This window comes from Coptis chinensis, chromosome 1 (genome assembly GCF_015680905.1).
Source record: "Coptis chinensis isolate HL-2020 chromosome 1, ASM1568090v1, whole genome shotgun sequence".
Taxonomy (NCBI): domain Eukaryota; kingdom Viridiplantae; phylum Streptophyta; class Magnoliopsida; order Ranunculales; family Ranunculaceae; genus Coptis; species Coptis chinensis.
The window spans coordinates 40975967-40991826 of NC_141456.1; the positions used below are offsets into that span (position 1 = coordinate 40975967).

The 15860-nt window shown below is 37.1% G+C and overlaps 1 pseudogene across 1 annotated transcript; it reads right to left on the reverse strand.

Annotated features, from left to right (window-relative positions):
* Positions 1-6627: 6627 nt before the first annotated feature.
* Positions 6628-12499, reverse strand: LOC147524033 (serine/threonine-protein kinase SAPK3-like; annotated as a pseudogene). The gene is made up of 9 exons (XR_015218446.1): positions 12239-12499; positions 12036-12110; positions 11141-11242; positions 10978-11031; positions 10813-10905; positions 10598-10690; positions 7590-7694; positions 7399-7497; positions 6628-7293 (listed from the first exon to the last, which is right to left on the reverse strand). The product of XR_015218446.1 is annotated as a serine/threonine-protein kinase SAPK3-like (transcript).
* Positions 12500-15860: the final 3361 nt, after the last annotated feature.

Sequence of the window (15860 nt, forward strand, 5' to 3'; positions counted from 1 at the left end):
AAGAAACTTATGGTTAGGGTTGAAATAACTTTGAGAGATTCATTTGATGGGAATTGTGGGAGCTCTATTGAGCTAGGGTTTGAGTGAGGCTTCTTGTTCTTGATTCTTGTTACCTCTTGTAAACTCTCCAATCTTTGCTATATAAAGGAAACTCGGCTCTTGTGTGGATGTAGGTAACATTTACCGAACCACCTTAAATTTTTGTGTCTCTTTGCATCATTTACTTCCATATTTATTGTTTGCTATGATTGTAATGATAAATCAGTGGTTTTGCTTGTTGAGTTTGTTGTGATAATTACCAAAGTCTTCGATGGGTGACTTCCTTGGTGTGATCTCCAAGTTGAAGTCATTTGGGATAGAAAGTAACTAGATTGAGGTGTGACTTTCTAGTGAAATCTCCCAACAAGTAGTATCAGAGCCGTTAGGTTGAATCATTGTATACAAGATGTGTGAGGAAAAATCACACCTTTAGCATTGAGAGCTAGGTGTTTGAAGAAATTCCTCTGAGAGGTTCTCCACCGTTGTTTTGGTTCAGTGGAAGTCATGACGACCGACTAGAAAGCTACAAGATAGAGAAGTTTGATGGAACAAACTTCAACTATTAGAGGATGCAAATTGAGGATATACTCTATCAAAAGGATTTGTATGAACCTTTGATAAGAGAGAAGCCAACGAGTTACGAGCAAAGTGAATGGGATTTGCTAGATAGAAAAGCGTTGGCGACAATTCGATTGAGTCTCTCAAAGTCGGTGGCCTTCAATATTAAAAATGAGAAGAAGGCGGCGTCTCTCATGAAGGCACTCACATGCATGTATGAGCAACCTTCGGCCGCTAACAAATTCTATTTGATTACCAAGCTCTTCTCCATGAGAATGTCGGAGAATGATTCCTTCAAGGACCACTTAAATGAATTCAACCAAACGAAAGACCAATTGGAGTTAGTTGAGATTACATTTAGTGATGAAGTGAGAACGTTAGAGTTAATAGGACAACTACCTCCAAGTTGGAAGGCTATGGTTGCGGCTATTAGTGGCTCGGCGGGAATGAATAAGTTGAAATTCGACGATGTTGTTAGTATGATACTTGCAGAGGAAATTCGAAGGAGTTTGGATGGGGCCTTGACATCGGGTTCGACTTTGAGTACCGAGAGCAAAGGGATGCATGTGCACAAGGGTCGTGGTAGACCAAGAAATAAAAGGGGGAGAATGAACTCTCATGCCCCTAGTGATGAGCCTAGAGATGATATTATCATTATATGTTATAATTGTGGTTTGCCTGGCCACTATAGTAACCGATGCCAAGCACCAAAGAATGACAACTACAAGAAGAATCAAGAAGCTAATGTAGTTGAAGTGGAAGATGATGTTTTGATATGTTCGATGGAGAACAATAAAGAGTCTTGGGTTTTAGATTCCAGCGCATCATTCCATGTGACCTCAAATCGAGAGTTCTCTGTGAACTACACCAAAGGTGACCTTGGAAAGGTCTTTCTTGGTGACGACCAATCTTGTGTTATTGTTGGCAAAGGTGACGTCCGTGTCATGTTGAAAGATAGGACATGGTTATAAAGGGATGTTCGACACGTTCCGGATTTGAGGAAGAATTTGATTTCGGTGGGTCAATTGGCTAGTGAAAGATTTGTTACAATCTTCACGAGGGATACTTGGAAAGTCTCTAAGGGTTCTCTAATAGTCGCTAAAGGTGATAAGGATGGTACTCTATACATGACCACACACAGGTGTGGGTCGAATGTCGTGGCAAATGGCAAAGAGGATCCGAATGTTTGGCACCACAGACTTGGTCACATAAGTGAGAAAGGAATGCAAATCGTTCACTCCACTGGTAAATTCCCGTTAGAGTCGACGAACTTTGACTTCTGCAAGAATTGCATGTTTGAAAAGCAGAGAAGGGTGAGTTTTCAGGAGATGGGTCGAACTCTGAAAGCTAGGAAGCTTGAGTTGATTCATACAGATGTCTGAGGCCAGCTAATGTCTCTTCACTTGGCGGAAAGTTATATTATGTGACTTTCATTGATGACCATACTAGAAAGGTATGAGTCTATTTCTTAAGACACAAGTCTGAGGTATTAGAAGTGTTCAAGACATGGAAGACCATGGTTGAGAATGAGACATGCTTCAAGGTGAAGAAGCTGAGATCAGATAATTGTGGAGAGTATGTTGATTCAGGTTTTGAGAAGTATTGTGCTAACAGTGGCATCAAGATGGAAAAGACTTTGCGATGGACACTTCAGGAGAATGGAGTCGCAAAGCAGATGATTAGAACACTGATAGATAGGGCTAGGTGTATGCGTACACTAGCAGGCTTGCCTGAGCAATTTTGGGTAGAGAGTGTTAGCACAACAACTTACCTGATCAACCGAGGACCGTCAGTACCTTTGGATTTCAGGATTCCAGAGGAAGTGTGGAGTGGGAAGGATGTGAACCTTTCCCATTTAAGAGTGTTTGGGTGTGAGTCCTATGTGCACACTAGTGACCAAGCTAGGAGTAAGCTTGATGTCAAGTGTACCTTCATTGGATATGGCGATGATGATCTTGGTTATCGTTTTTGGGATGACCAAAACCGGAAAATTATTCAAAGCAGAGATGCCTTGTTCAGTGAGACGGTTTTGTATAGGGACAGAAAAGAAGCACAGCCCGTGGAGCCGGTTACAGATAGTGTCATTGAGTATGTTGAGTTAGAAGGCTCTGATGTAAGTCGTGGTGTTGTGGAAGTTCTACAGTCAGATGATGATATATAGTAGTGACTCAGGTGAAGAGACTACGTCACCAAGTCCATCTCCACCTCGTGCACTAAGGAGGTTATCCAGGCAAACTGTACTGAGCATGAAATATCCTCTCTCCACCCATTTATTTATTGATGATGGTGAACCTCATTGCTATGATGCGGCATTGGAGGTTGGTGATGCTAGCGAATGGGAGCTTGTTATGCATGATGAGACGAAGTCCCTCGTCTTTAGTGTCACTTGGGAGTTTGCCAAAGTACCCAAGGACGTGACTCTACAAAACAAATGGGTGTATCGAGTCAAGAAGGAACATGATGGTTCGAAGAGATATATGGCAATGATATTCTCCCCAAATACTTTTCAGTTAGTGTTTAATATTGTTGTAGCGGAAGGTTTAAATCTTAAACAGTTAGATGTGAAAACTACTCACCTCCATTGTGACCATGTTGAGGAGATTTACACCCGACAACTGTTGGGTTTCCTACGGAAGGATAGAGAGAATATGGTGCGCAAGCTGAGAAAGAGCTTGCATGGTTTCCAACAAGCCCCTAGGCGATGGTACATGGTTTGCACGCACCCCGGATATATCCCATGCAGTGGGAGTTGCTTGGAGGTTTATAGCTAACCTTGGCAAACATTATTGGGAAACGGTGAAACGGATATTGTGTTATTTATGGAGTACCACGGAGACATGTCTATGTTATGGTAGGGGTGTTGTGAAGATGAAATTGAATTATTCAACTTCATCTGGTCTTCTTGCTTGAAGACCATATTGGATGAGCCGAGTGTTTCATTAGTAAATTAGATTTGGATGGAGTTGTTACAATTGAGATGTGATGTGCTTGTAGAATCTCGACGGGTTCCAAATGGGAGATTGTTGGGTTTGTGGAACCGTCGAGCTTTGCTCCGGTGATGGTAGCGAGGAACTAACAGTTGTGAAACATAGATGGCTGGATTAAGCCAGTTTTTTTTCACTCTTTGGGCCGGCCCCGTCGCCTTGTCCCACCTTTGTGTAGTTTTTTCTCTCCTGCATCGAAGTCAGCCTGATCTGACCAACTTTAAGAAGTTTGGACAACCCAAGAGAACCAACCGAGATCCATGCACATTTCTTCCTTCCTGTTTCGAAGTCGGCCTGATGTGACCAACCTTGAAAAGTTTGGATGGCCCAGGTGAACCAACCGAAATACGTCTTGACGAAATATTATGAAATTTTGACAGTTTGTCAAAATTTCAATAACCAAATCCATTTTCTCACGAAATTTTCTCCCTACCTATATAAAGAAACTTATAGTTAGGGTTGAGATAACTTTAAGAGATTCATTTTATGGGAATTGTGGGAGCTCTATTGAGCTAGGGTTTGAGTGAGGCTTCTTGTTCTTGATTCTTATTATCTCTTGTAAACTCTCCAATCTTTGCTATAAAGGAAATTCGGCTCTTGTGTGGATGTAGATAACATTTACCGAGCCACCTTAAATCTTTGTGTCCCTTTGCATCATTTACTTCCATATTTATTGTTTGCTATGATTGTGATGATAAATCAGTGATTTTGCTTGTTGAGTTTGTTGTGATAACTAACAAAGTCTTGGGTGGGTGATTTTCTTGGTGTGATCTCCAAGTTGAAGTCATTTGGGATAGAAAGTAACTAGATTGAGGTGTGACTTTCTAGTGAAATCTCCCAACATTTAGCACATGCAACCCAAAGTGTGGCCTACGGCGGATTTCATATTGAGGCCTTTTTTCTCAAAATTTTAATAAAGAAAAATAGTAAGTAAGTAAGAAACTAAGAATTGATCCTTATACATTTTGGGAAGTTTTTTTTTTTCCCACGTATTGTGTGTGGAGACCCATTTTTTTAGGAAGGGATTTACATGTTTAGATTCGTAGTTTTAGAAAAACAAATTGGGATTTATGATATAAACAAAATTAAAACCTATTTTTATATTTTTAAAGTGAACTTTGGGGATTTTCCAACAAACCAGGTAGGCGGTTGCCTTTTTTCAATAAAGGATGAGCCAATGCTGGGTATTGTGTCCTTTATACCAGACTTATTGTAGATATAAATATACATTTTTTTTTTTTTTTTGAAATATTTAAAAAGTTAAACAGACTTATTGTAGATATGCATATATATTTTTGTTTTTTTTGAAATATTTAAAAAATTAGGGTAATTTTGACTTAACCCCCCACAGATGAGTAGCGGTTTGACTAAACCCCCCATTTTTAAAATCATTTGAGTTTGCCCCCCACTCCGTCAATTTTGTGTGTAACAGACGTTGGTATTTTAGCTATTGACTATTTTACCCTTATGAAATATTGCCCCCCACATTAACACGTTAAACCTAACTTTGCGAAAACCCCCCAAACGTTGCCAATATTGCTGCCTTTATGTGAAGAAGAAGGTGGAGAATTTAAACCAATATCGGGATTTCTTCCTCATCGATTTGGTCCGGATGATCTTCTTGAAAAGAATGTGCCCATCGTTATTGGAACCACATGATAATGGACTAGTTGAATGCAACAATGTGTATTCAAATGGTATTTATTGTAATGGAAATGTGGATATTGGGATTGGGAAATTGAAAATTGCAGCTTTTTGAGGCTGACTAATCGTCCACACGCTCGTATAGTGGATGTCCGTCGGTTAGCTATTATGGATTCGATGGGAAGGTGTATAAAGGATCATTACCGCGAGTCGGCTGCTTATAATCCTAGTTTAGGTCCAATACAAGCGGCGTTGGTGGTATATAGCGCGAGTGGAGGTGGGGTTACTGAGAAAATTGTGGTGGGGTTTTGGTGGAGAAGGAAGGAGCAATGGTTGGGCAAGAAGGAACAAAGCAAGGTTGTTGTTGAAAACAATTTCACCACAATGTGATTTTCGTGTATTTCCTTTGTGAATCTTGGGGAAATAATTGTCAATAGGCATGCTTATTGTGTGAACTGGAAAAACTTTGTGTTAAACATCATTTGAGATAAATTGATTGGTGATAAAAGATTGATATTGATGTATGGATGCAATCTTGTAATTGTTTTCTCATTTGCAATCTGTTCATTATATTATATATAAGTAAGAACTAGCATCATAGAATTCATCATATGTCTTTCATGAATGAATGTTAAGATGATACCACTATGTACAAGATTGCAACAGTAGATTTGTTTGGTTAAGTTAAGAGACTTTTAGAGTTCTAGATAGGGATGCTTTTATCTGTCATTGCAAAGTCTCCCTTAATCTCTGGTTACCATGGTTAGAGAAGAAGATGGCAGACCCAATGCTAGAAGAAAGTAGTTCATACACGGTAAAGACGGGAAAAAAAGAGAAGTGCCGAACCCGAGAAGGTTAAATATACGTTCGTGAGTGTAGACCCAATGCTAGAAGAAAGTTTGTTGTTGTTCACAGAGAAGACGATAAACGACAAGCCTGAGAAGGAAACATACTGTTTCGTGTTAGTGGTAGGGGTAAATTTTCTATATACAAGGAGTAAATAATGGCAATGTTTGGGGGGGTTTTCGCAAAGCTAGGTTTAACATGTTAATGTGGGGGGCAATATTTCATAAGGGTAAAATAGTCAATAGCTAAAATACCAACGTCTGTTACACACAAAATTGACGGAGTGGGGGGCAAACTCAAATGATTTTAAAAATGGAGGGTTTAGTCAAACCGCTACTCATCTGTGGGGGGTTAAGTCAAAATTACCCAAAAAATTATGGTAGACAGACTCACACCAGTTACATTGAAGGACCCTAGCTTGAATGCTCTCGCTAATGCACCATATTTTTAATAGACCCAACTGCTTCCATCTTGTCCATGAAAACTTGATTTTGCTCCTTGGTCCACCTGTCTCTAGCCCGTAAGCTCACCTGACCCAAAAGCCCATATTACATAATTACACAACGAAAAAATCCCAACCAACTCTTGTGGGATTCGAACTTGAAACCTCTCCCATGAAGAGACGGATACACAACCAATTGTGCTAGAAGTTCTTGCACATATACATATTTAATGCTTCCAAAGATGCAGTCATGCTGGATTAGCTTCTTTTTTTGAATAAAGTAGAGGGTTTGGTAGACCCTAACCTGCATTCATAACTGATCTAAGTCTTACACATCATGCGACTCTTATCCTCCTTTATAATATTACATAGCTTTGATTCTAGAGGTGGAATGGAAGTGCATTCCTTATTTATATCAATAGTTAGACTAGCTAAGTAGTCAGCTGCTCGGTTTGCTTCCTTGTAAACATGATCAAATGTTATGATGTCAAATTCTAGTCCCAGCTTTTGTATCTCCAAGACCAAGTTTTGACAATACCATGACGCTCCTTACTGTTTATAGCATTTATGGCCCTAAGTGCTTTCCATGGACTGCCAGCCAGGTTTCGAACCTTCTGCAGGTATCCGTGCCTCTTGTATAATCCGTTTAATTTCTTCAATGCTTTGGGTTGGCTCACAACTGTATAACTTTTCATAATTACATTTTTCAGCTTCAATAAGTTCTCTGGGCAGGTTCTTTAGAAACCAGGGATGCTTTTTTATCTCTTGGATAGTTATTCTCTGTAAGATTAGAAGAGAGAGACAGATACAGAGAAGGTGAAAACTTTGTAAACAAGGTGAAAGAATATAGATAAGTAGCCTTACAGTCAGTGGAAAGAAAATGACCTTCAATGGATCAGAAACAAATATTTGAGAGATGAGAAGCCTACAATCTGAAGATACTTGGACATCGTCAGGTATGGAGTACTGAACACCAATTATTCTCTGCAATCAACGCAAATAACAGTGTTGGCCAAATAAAACGTAAAGTAGGTTATGCAGAAACGGTATACTTGCACATTTTTAAGTGAACTCACCTCTATAGTCTTCCGAACATTTATAGGATCCAAGGGATCCTCAAATGGGTAAGCTCCGAACAACATCACATATAGAGTCGCACCACAGGACCAAACATCTGCTATCTGCAATTTAAGAAGTTGTAGGTAGTCAAAGAAACAATGTAGATAATTCCATTGGTTCAGCATTTGGTGTGCCCGACGAGGCCAGAAATGAGTCTACTACTCACCCATGATGAGGCACTCATACTACGGAACATATAAACGGATTGCTGAACTTGATGGGGTATAAGGAAGCATAAAGTTAAATATATAATTGTGGCTGATTAAGAGACAAACGAATATTTGTCTACATTACTTTTGCTAGATATACAATGACATGTATGTCGCTCAAAAGCCTTCTGAGCTTCACTTAGGAGACAAACGAATATGTTGTCCACATTACTTTCAGTAGATATACAATGATATACATGCATGTGGTTCAAAAGCCTTATGAATTCTACTTAAGGCCCCATGGGGTTGTGAGTCCTTTTATTACTTATTCCAACAAAAAAGGATAATAACATCATTTTGTAATAAGCAGCTTCCTAATGTTCCAAAACGTGCAATATACAATCAGGAACTCTCTCAAGCCAACCCACAAGAATAAGTATATGTCTTCCATACGTGGCAGACCAACTTTGTAATGACTTGTGACAAGTACACGTAATCAACTACTGTGGAAGAGATGATATAGTCCCACAAACTCGGTAAAAATGTATTCAACAAACTTTACTTTTTACTCAGAATTTGACTTTTATAGGAAAACTGTGGAGTGAAAAACAGTCAAGATTTTCTCTATTTCATTCTTTGTATTGAAGCGAAGACTTGTGATAAATCTATATAAATATGAAAGCTGGTTCTTGATAATAACTTAAGTAGAGTGCCAAGAAAGAGTTATAAAGGCAATTCTTACGCCTCTGGTTGAAAAAATTAGAAATTGAGCTAATTCTTGGGCAGGCTAGCTTCTTTCATTTAAGGGTAGGCTGATTCTGGAGAAGTTTATACTACTACACTAGCAAGCCTTCCTATATTCAACATGTATATCTACAAATGACCTCTAGCTGTCAGAAAAGAGTGTGAAATGGTTATGAGGAACTTCCTAGGGTCTGGAAGCTCTGGTGTTAGGAAGGGAGTGACTGTGAAATGGGACTTATGTTGTAAACCTCAAGATGAGGGAGGCCTCGGCCTAAGGAGACTAAAAGATGTAAACTTATCTTTGTGAAGAAGGCATCATGCAAACTAACAGACAATGATAATTTCTCTCTATGCATGCAGGCAAAGTTCAAAATGAGAACTGGTGAGTCGATCCAATACCACAAGAACTCTACCGTGGGGACTGGAGTAAGAGGGGCCATGACGAAGTTGATACCACATCCTACCTGGGTTATTGGAGATGGCTCCAATGTTCATTGTGGAGGGAGAACTGGTGTGGACAAGCTTTGAAAGACAAATTGAACCTTAACCACACAGACAGCAAAGACTGCAGATCCAAAGTAGCTGATCTAACAGTTAATGGAGAGTGATGCATTGGTCTTACAATGCAAGATACTCTTAACAGTGCAGGGATTCTGCAGTTATTTTTCTTGTGAAGTACAATTGAAGATCATAGAGTGTGGATTTGGAATACTAGAGGAACTTTCTCTTCTGCGCGCAGAAGCCTATGAGAGTATCAGAAAAAAGGTTAACAAGGTATGGTGGTCGAGGAACTTAAAGAGCAAGTCCTTACACCCCACGACTAGTTGGGATAGTATGGAAACTAATGAATGGTCGAGCCCCAGTTGATGTTGCTTACAGGGGAAAGGCAGTACTCTTAGCCTCCAGGTGTCCATTTTTTTGCAAAGAAGAAGAATCACTGCAACACATATATCCTATGGGATTGCGAAACAGTTCAAGAACTATGGGAATGGCTTGCTGACCTTTTCAAGGTAAGTAAAGATTAAGCTGAAACCAAGAAGAAAGGTGCAAGCCCTGTTATAAGAGCACATTGCAATGCTGCCATTATTGTAACTCGGATCAACCTACCAGGGGTAACAGAATTATGGTACCCTTTCACTCTCCTTCGTGAAAATGAACTGTGATGGGGCATCCAAAGGGAACCCAGGCTTGCTGGAATGGGTGGTGTGTATAGAGATGAAAAGGGGTCTTAGGTGAACCAACTTCATTGCTGAGTGTTGGGTGTTGTTGAAGGAGCTGATTGGGCAGTCACAAATAATGGGTGGAACCTATGGACTGAATCGGAATCTATAGCTGCAGCGCAGGAATTTGGCAGGAAGGAAGTATTATGGCATGGAATGAGTGGAGAAATGTGATACAATGCTCCAAGAATTGTATACTCACCTCAACATGGAGGGACGTGAAAATTGCTGCAGATATAATGGAAAACCAGGTTGTCACGTTACAATCTGGTGGAACAGAGTTTTTTTGCTGGTAGGCCTCCACTATTATATAAAGTGGAGGACCGCCATAGTCCATAGAACCTATTTCAGATTCAAATATAATACCGAGTGTACCTATTTGGTCATATACCAGCAAGTTCAGGGTGGCTTGACATTATTCCCTCCCAAGTGGAGATTGTGAGACTATGGATAACACATTGAAATGTCTCAGGAAAATGTGGCGACCAAATTTTCAAGGATTGCCTGGACTAGAGAAGCTTTTGTCAATAATTTCGAGAAGAAAAAAGATCTCTGGTAGGAGACCAACTAACGGTCCGATGGTGACCGGAGGCAAGTTCGGATGCCTGAATCTAGTAGGGTACTGGAGGTTGCAACTTGTCCACGGTAAGACATCCATGAATTGAAGTCGATGCTGTTCTCATTTTTTTTAAAAATCAATCAATTCATGGGTCTGTTAGCGTCTTTATCATCCAAGTGTGCAAAACTTGGATAACTAATTCAGCCTCTGCCTCTTGAACAGCAGGATGAGGTTGAGAATCAAAGTTTGCACTACTCATTTAATTAACTTGTTAATGAGAGAAAAATACACACCTTGCCATCATATTCCTTGGGTGACAGGACTTCTGGAGCTATGTATCCAGGTGTTCCAACTACTGAGTTGGGTTTTGAGTGCAAAATACCAGACTGTCATTCAGAGAAAGAAACAAGAAACAACTACTATATTAAAAGGGGTGATAGTGTGGGAAGGGAAATTGTTGTCTCACATGGTAATATGTATCAACTACAAGGTTCAGAATATACCCCACCTTAGAATAACCAAAATCACATATTTTGAGGCGTGGAGTCGCATTCCCATCTAACAGTGTATTTTCCAGTTTCAGGTCCCTGTGACAAACTTCCTGCAGTAAGAACGAAAGATAGTTAGAAAATAAGATAACCTAAAAAAAACAAAGACAAGCAGAATGGTATACCATAGAATGGCAATAGCTGAGTCCAGATATTAGCTGCTGAAAGAAATATCTTGCCTGTTGCAGATATTTGTAAAGAGAGAAAATTAATATAGCACAGAGATCAGCAACCACAAACAGAAAAGGGTCACATATTTAAGTGGATATGACAAGTTCATCCTATAACCTCAGCTTCACTAAATCTTCCGGCAATGCACATCCTTTAGAAAAGCTCACCACCAGCTGCATATTCCATAACAATAGCTAGATGTATTGGTGTCAACATGACCTACAAGCAGAAACTTTATTTTAATGTTTCTGTTGCTTTCAGAAAATCTGTTATATAATGCAAATCAATTATGCACATTTATTTGAAAGCTAGGGTCCGCATTTAAGATTTAACTGACAAATTATTCCATCATACATGTTGAGACTAACGGCGCTATTACAAAAAGTATCATGGGGGATTTAAACAAATAGCGGGAGGGATGTTAAGTGGCATTTGAAGTTTATTTAAACAGCTGTGTTGACGTTCTTCAACTTGAGTATATTTCCTGGAAACTGAGTGTGGACAATTTAGAGATAAAAGGTGTGATAAATGACGAACAAGGAGAACAGTCCAGCACAAGAAAACAATAACCTTGAGAAGACACATACACATGAACATTTAGTACTAGGTTATACATTGTTGCACAGTAAATTCATCTCACGCCAGATAATATTGAAATCTTTATTCCCTACATATCAGTCAATATTTAAATCTTTACTTGAGGGAAGCAGAACCAATTAGCCGGATCGAAATTAAATGGTATGTACGTGATACATACATATTATTGCCTATGTTAAGCAATATAATCATTGTTACAGATGTGTATGTAAACATATTGAGGCATAACCACAATCAATCCCATGTGATAGATAGTCTTGTATATGGATATTGAAAATTTACTTGGTGAAGGTTGAATGGCATTAGCTTGAAGAAAAATATATAAACAAAAGATAAGCCTCACGGCCTCACCACATATAACAAAAAAACTTCTTATAATCATGTGTGTAATCTTATAAAATAAAATGAACCTTACCTCCTTGAAGCTAACGATGTTTGGATGCCTCAAAGACCTGTGGTTGATGATTTCCCTCTCAACTTTCTCATCGATCTGGAGACAAGAAGTAAAGATATTGACTTTATTATCAAACTCAAAATTGCAACAATAATATCAAACGGAGAAAAAAAAATACTCAAAATTCAAACAGAAGTAAGCCACACCAGTAAATAAAATACAACCTTCTCCCCCCTTTCAATGTATTTGACAGCAAACAGCTCCTCAGTCTTCTTATCTCTCACAAGCCATGCCACTCCAAAGTTTCCAGACCCAAGTTCCTTCACTGATTCATACTTCTCCTCCATTCTCAACCACCACTCAAACTCAAAACTAAGAAAGATAAAAACAAAATATATATGCAGAAGACTCAACAGTACATGACTGTCCCATCACAATTCACACCAAACCATCTCTTAGTTTTTTGACTTTTTTCCCTCAAGTGTTAAAAGTAGTTTAAACGTACTGAAGGCTTTTGTTGACATAATGTAATGGGAAATCAAACACTGTTGCCTCTCCTTTTTTTATCTTTAGATATTTTGAAGAAACTCTAATAAAAAAATATATTGACATACCAAAGAATAGGCATGGCTAATGCAATCATTACTGCCTGTATTCTAGACTTGAAGTTATTACTACTGTATCCTCCTCTCACATCCATAATCCATTACATTTCTTCATTCATTTTATTCCAAATTACAACAATAACTTTAAAAAAAAAACCCACCCCAATGATCTAGATTTTTTACATCTATGAAACATAGGATTCCACACTGAGGAATTTGGAGGCATCAACGAATGCTAGCAATAGAATACGAAGCAAATTTCATAAATTTAAGGCATCCAAAAAATACCAATTGGCAATGGGTAGTGTAGTTCTGGGATAATACAATTTAGGGTTAGTTAGTGTTACCCCACTAGATCAGCCAAAGCTAATTAGGATTTCTCCCTTAGTAGAAGGGCAATTAGGTTTCCTCCCAAATACACAAAAAAAAAAACACGGTCAGCCTAAGTAGGTTGATGCAAAGCCAGTGGCAGAGCCAGGAATATAAATGAGGTGAGCCACCTAAAAACCAAGCATAAAAAAACAATACACTAATTTTTTTTTAACTAAAAATTTAAATTTAACCAGATCACAAAAAAGTATATTTTGAATATAAAAAAAACTCATATAAAATGATTGCAATAAATGTATTAAAAAAAAAAAAAAAAAAAAAGAATTCAATCTAAACAAGTACTTTTTCATAGTGATCCTCGGTGGCCTTTTCTTTTTGTCATCATTCTTCATCTTTTGGAAATATTGCAAGATCAACTAAATATCAATGCTATCAAAAATTTCTTTTTCAATGTATGTTTTTAAACAACTATTTAATTATTCATAAAAAAAAAAAAAGATAAAAAGAATTCAATCTATGATATTCATAACAGAAAATATCATCTCTATAGTAGATCAATAAACATCAATGCTATCAAAAAAATCTTTTCAATGTATGTTTAAACAACTATTTAATTATTACATCATGATATTGGTACACAAATCATCTCTTCTTCACAAATTTTATGTTGAACAAATTTGAGTTAGGTTGTTCAACACCACCATGTTGAACCCGCTTTGATGTAGGTTGTTCAACACCACCATTCTCAATTTTTTGGTGACTTCGCTTTGAAGAAGATCCTACTTCAACACTAACAACATAATCTGTGTTACTAGTTGGTTGAGCGGGCAACGATTTTTCTTTGATCAAATACTTTAGCATAACTATTTAAACAATTAAAATAAACCACTAATCAATTTAATTAAAATTGTACGAATTAAAATAAACCACCAATAATAATGTTCACAAAATAAAATAATAATCACAAATATATAAAAATCTAAATAATATGGTTTAGGAATCAGTACAAAAAAATAATAAAAAAAAACGATAAAAAATTAAATAATATAAATATTACATAGTTACATCCACAAAATCGGTAGGTGTAAAAATGTTTGTTTGTGTAGAAGAGTAGAAGACTTAAATTTTAATATATTGTAATAGAGAATGGAGAAGTAGAGTACATGAGGGGTTTTTATTTATTTATTTATTATTATTATTATTTTGATAAATACAAGAGGGTTTTTTTATTTTGGTTTATATATGGATGGGTTTTCTAGTTTGAGTAATTGTTGGTTTTCTATTTTGATTTTTTGGTGCGTGTCTACAACTGTGCATCAAGTACATCATGCATGTGCGCCTTTTGTAATTTTGGTTGGTTTCCTTTCAAAAAAAACAAGTTAACTAATAAACATAACTACGGTACATGTGCACTTTTATTTGGTTTACTTTGAAATAAGCCAAAGACTCAAAATATATATATATATTTTTATTAAGTTGAGGGTACGCAATGGCGGAGCTAGGATTATTGGTGAGGGTTAGCCACTTCAACACAACTAACAAAAAATACACACTAACACACTCAATTTGTCCTTCTTTTTAAATCTTTGAAATTACAATTAACATTTCATTTAGCTTTAGAAAATTAAAAACTTAAAAATAGAAAATATTTCGTATATATGCTTTAGCTAGGAAACCACTTCAAAACTGTATAATTTACAAAAGCAAAGAATTTTTAGGTCTGTCATAAGAAAAATAGTCGGGGCAATGGAAAAAAATAAATTGTCACCACTCAATACGGCAAAAATATTGTAAAATGGTAGACTTTAGTGTATTTCTTTTTGTCTTCACTTACGCGTTTGTTTTAATTGTTTTCGTTCCATTCCAAAATTTCAATCAATGTCTTAAAGTAGATTCAAAACTAATTTCATTACACTAAACAATCAAAATTAGTGTAGAAACACATTCAACACAATAAATTATCATGGATTCGATTAACCGATATAATTCATTACAACCAATAAAAATATGTAAAAATATTCATAGGTGTAAAAATATGTAAATATGTAAAAATATAAATAACGTACCAATGAAAATATATTATGAAATATTGGGACGTGAGTGTTGTTTTTTTTTCCTCATTTTTTTTTCCTTTTTATTTTTCCTACCAAAGAATTACAATAAATGTTTATAAAACTCATACCAAAAGTATTGTTCTATGAATGAAAAATAGATATAAAGAACAATCCGTGAGAAGATGTGAGACTGACGAAGTTTTCTTTTTCGTTTTTGGTATGTTACGTACGATGTATGTGTATGTGTAGGTTAGGTAACAAATCAATATTCATATAAATTGTTTTATAATTATTCTTATATATATATATATATATATATATATATATATATATATATATATATATATATATATATATATATTTTTATATATAAAGCTTTTTTTTTTCTCCAAAATTTGAGGGTGAGCCAGGATGTACCCTGGGACCCCCTAGCTCCGCCATTGAGGGTACACTAGGATGTACCCTGGGCCCCCTGGCTCCACCACTGTGCAAGGCTTTAAACTCCAGCATGGGAATCTACATCTCATCCGGAAGAGACTAATTGTAATATATTATACACCTTATCAAGTGAGCGGAGCAGACGATCTTGGGTCGGGTAAGATAGGTGGCCTAAAACGTTGCTTGGTTGGTTTCTGTATGTCCTCATCTTCTCCTATTCCTCCCTCTCTCTCTCCGCTCACGCCCCACTGCTATGCAGTTTACTAGTAAATATCTACTATCTTTTACGATGTTACAGTGCAAAATGAGTACGTGAGCAGAAGTTTTATTATTGTTAAGGAATCAATACTAATCAACCCAAATCCCCATTATTATTAAATAGTATGAATGCAAGAAATGAAAATAACGTGAACACAATT